The sequence below is a fragment of the Trachymyrmex cornetzi genome, unplaced genomic scaffold, assembly GCF_001594075.2.
Source record: "Trachymyrmex cornetzi isolate Tcor2-1 unplaced genomic scaffold, Tcor1.1 scaffold1468, whole genome shotgun sequence".
Lineage (NCBI taxonomy): Eukaryota > Metazoa > Arthropoda > Insecta > Hymenoptera > Formicidae > Trachymyrmex > Trachymyrmex cornetzi.
The window spans coordinates 9,773-14,240 of NW_017296057.1; the positions used below are offsets into that span (position 1 = coordinate 9,773).

Genomic DNA, 4,468 nt, shown 5'->3' on the forward strand with positions numbered 1-4,468 from the left:
AAAAAATTATCGATAGTCGGTAATAAGCGCTATACTTCACGAGGGCGAAGAAATGATTCGTGGTCACTACACGTGTATGTTGGGAACAGGCAAAAAATTGGAATGGTGTTACTTTAATGATTCTTTAAATATATTACACGTAAAGATTATAAATAAAAATTTATTCTGTTTTTGCGATCGAAATAAATTTAGTTTATTTAATATATTTACGATCTACTTAATTTTAATGTACGTATAATTTATTAAATATAATTAAAACTGTCTTCTCTATTTATATATAGTGTTACGCCCGTGCCGGGACGACACCGTAGATCGCCATTCGCAAAGTGCGGAAGGTCACGTTGTTCAGCGACACGTGTGGTTGTCGATAAACAAGATCGGCGGATTTGGACGTGAGCCGTCGCTGCATTCGGACGTGTCTCTCGATCCGCTAACCGATATTCTCGATCGTGTGCTCCGAGTGTGTATATCCTGCGCTGTTCAATAAACGGTTCTCGTTCTTTTCATACATCCTCGTGTTGTTTATTTCCCACGAGCCGGGAGTGCGTGAACGCGTTCGCGAAGGCGTCTCCACGACTCGGACGCCGCGGACGTAACAATATTTAAAAAAAAGATGTATTATTTACTTATTGTAATAACACGTATCATTCGTACCATGAGAAAACTAACTATATGGTTCAATCTAAATTTCAAGTTAAATTCTATCAAATAATTCTACCAAATGAAAAAGTAATGTCCAAATGGTATTGTCTTCGCTAAATTAAAAATCTCAAGTAGTATTATTTTTAAAAATGCAAGTAGAATTATCTTTATGACGACCATAAGTCGTCTGTTAGTCAATTTGGCGTAATGTAAATATAGGTAGTTCTCGGAAATATCAAATTTAAATTACAATTGTAATAATATAGGTAATTATCGAAGTAAACAAGGACACATACAGATGTGTTTATTATATCAATTTTTTATAGTCATTTATAAAAATTATATATAGTATAAAAATTATATGTATAAATTACATATAATTTTTATAAATAGTTATTTTACATTCTTCGCTTCTTCCTCGTCCGTCTTTTCCGCGTCCGTCTCTTCTTAGGCTAAAAGTCGAAAATGAAATAGTAATTAATTAATTTCACGAAGGGCTATAAGCCAATTAAAATTTTAATATGATTAATATTCGTACAGACGTTTCGATACTGATCGGATCATTTTCAATGTAAAAACTAATAGTATAACATAAATATCTGTGGTCTATTTGTTATAACATCGTTCAATGTAATTAATATAAAGGTGATCTCATCTTATTCTTTTTTTTAAATACAATTTAATTATACGAAAAGGTTTGATAACGGATTCTGACATCACACACACAATATTTTTCAGTCGAGAAAATTCCAGTTCAAAGGAAGTAGTTGCAACGAAAGATTGAAAGAACTTTGCACTTATATGAATCAATTACCGGTTGATACAATATGTTTATTACTCTGTTATTTGTGCAAGGTTTTGAACACGGCAATGCTCGATAAAATTGACGGTGATGAAATTCTACTAATAACAGAAGATGATATCGATTATGCTCCAGCAACGAAAAAAAAAGTGTACAAAATTTTGGAAGATAAAGACGACAAAGTTTCGGAAACAGCTGGCATTGAAAGAGTAATAGCGATTAAAATTGGCGCTAAAGTGATGATTCGACGAAACATGTTGTAACTATGGGACTTGTCAATGGAACGATAGGCAATGTAGTTGCAGTCAATCGCTGTGTTGACGGAAATCGTATTGATTCCACTAAAATCGTTATTTCGGCTAACAAAGAAATCATAATAACGAAAGTAGATATTGTATTATTCGAAGTATTCCACAAAATGGTGTACATCGGAAACAATTTCCATTGTCTCTCTGTTATGGAATAACTATACACAAAAGTCAAGGAATTACGTGTAAAAATGATGGATTTAAGAACGAGTGTGTTCAGTGATGGTCAAGCCTACGTAGGTTTGTCACGAGTGAGTACACTGGAAGACTTACATTTGATCAATTTCAATCCGGCATCTGTAAAAGCAAACTCGGGAGCCATTGTAGAATATAATCGACTGAGATCTGTGTCCAAAGCTCAACTACCACAAGTCAATTCGTCCGAGAAAAAGGCTGTGAAAATTCACGACTGTCGATGGGCCATACCTAATATCATCGATGATGTACAGAATTATGGTTTCGTGGAATCAGAAAGTATAGTTACACGGAAAATATACGGCCTCTGCAATAACGATCATGTTTCATATTACGCTAATGTAACACTGCAATGTGCGTTTTATTGTGTACATATCAGGCAACAAATACTGAAAAATAAATTTTTAAAGATTTACGTTTCTGAGAATACGCTTTATGTATGTTCACTTTGAACTAGGACCTTGAATAATATATCAGTTACTTATCATAGTAATTATTAGATAATCATTGAAATTGTTAAAAGTTTCAATTTTTGTGGATACACTTGATGTATGTTCACTTTGAAATGGCATCTTTAATAACACATCAGTTACTTGTCATGGTAATATATGTATATTGTTAAATAATATATTTAGTCTGTTTTCTGTTCTTGCACTAGACTGCTCTAGAACTTTCTTTCTCGCTTTCGACAAATATCAAACATATATCTATCTCACTTTAAGTTCTAAAAGTGTACACTAGTTCAGCCACAGAAAACAGACATATTATCAGTTAAAAGTATAAATTTTTAAAGCTTTACATTTTTGAAAATACGCTTTATGTATGTTCACCTTGAACTGGGACTTTGAATAATATATCAGTTACTTTTCATGGTAATATATACAGGTATCTCCGCCTATAAGGATCTAGATAATGCACTTAGGTACAGCTAAAGTATCTAGATACTGTATCAAGATACTTTTATCTAGATACGTTCCAACACTGATTAATTGTTAAAGTTGATGACTATTCAGGTTAGGAAATCCGTCACATCGATGGCATAGAGGGACATGAGCACATGTAATTTAAGCTAGAATAAGTATTTTATGTTTCAATTACACAAATTCTCTGCTTTAAAAACACATTTTTTGTTTTAAGAATATAAATTATTTTCTATATAATTTTTATTTTTACAACAGAGTATTTGTCTTGGTTAAATATTTGTCTGTAAAGCGGAAAATTTGTTTAACCCTCTATGCCATCGATACAACAGATTTCCTAATCTGTCAACTTTAATTAATAACAATTAATAACTCGGTTCGCGGAGCAAAGCAACACATTTTTCATATAGCGCAAAAATGCATCGAATGAGTCTATATTTTTATCAACCTCGAGGAGGTGAGGTTAGACTTACTCGACATGTTTTTGTACGAAATGAATGAATCTGGCAAAAAAAATGTATCGCTTTATCCCGTGGACCGAGATATTAATCGTTAAAGTTGATGAGTATTCAGGTTAGGAAATCCGTCACATCGATGGCATAGAAGGACATGAGAACATGCGATTTAAGCTAGAATAAATATTTTCTGCTTCAATTACACAAATTCTCTGCTTTAAAAACACATTCTTTGTTTTAAGATTATTTTTACAGCAGAGTATTTGTCTTGGTTAAATATTTGTCTGTAAAGCAGAAAATTTGTTTAACCCTCTATGCCATCGATGCAACAGATTTCCTAATCTGGATATCTGTTAACTTTAATTAATAACAATTAATAACTCGGTTCGCGGGGCAAAGCGACACATTTTTCATGTAGTGCAAAAATGCGTCGAATGAGTCTATTTTATCAACCTTGAGGAGGTGAGGAGGTTAATTCAACAATTACCGAATGTTGATGTCTTGCATAAATCTAATTGTTTAGTGCGTTATAATTCGACCTTGTACGTACATTATTATGTAATTTGTAATGTATTTCCAGAATTTATTAACACGTTTTCGGCATCATTACAATTCAACTGTGAGATATCTGAGCTGTGCAATGACATATATTGATCCACATATGGAAGAAGATTCTTTACTTTTCTTAGATGTATGTCTTGTACAAAATTGTAATAGTGCATTGGCGAAAGATAGTCATAAAATATTACCTAATTTTTTGGGTATATATGTTGTAGGTTACATAATGAAGGTAGCCCTGTGGCACAATTATTAATAACAACGTTACATTCCAAACGTATTAATGTAAAACGGAGAATTAAAGTTCTGGAACGTTTAGATAATTTATTTACCTCTATTTTTTGTTAACTACAGGAAACTTTGTACAGGTACACGATCGATTATGCCGTTTGTGAATCTTGACGAAGATATGATTTCGACAGACAATTGTGAGAAAGAAACCTTACCTATAGAGTTTATTGATGCCACTAATGTCTGATATTTGCCTCGAAGTACGAGGGTCGTCTGAAAAGTTTTGAGCCTCATCATGAAGATGGCGTTATTCGTCAAAGCCATTCTGGTATTATAATCGTGATACTTACGAAAGAT

The 4,468-nt window shown here is 32.8% G+C and overlaps 1 pseudogene; it reads left to right on the plus strand.

Annotated features, from left to right (window-relative positions):
• Positions 1-1,943: 1,943 nt before the first annotated feature.
• LOC108757563 (uncharacterized) overlaps positions 1,944-4,468 on the plus strand; it is a 4,746-nt pseudogene continuing 2,221 nt past the window's right edge.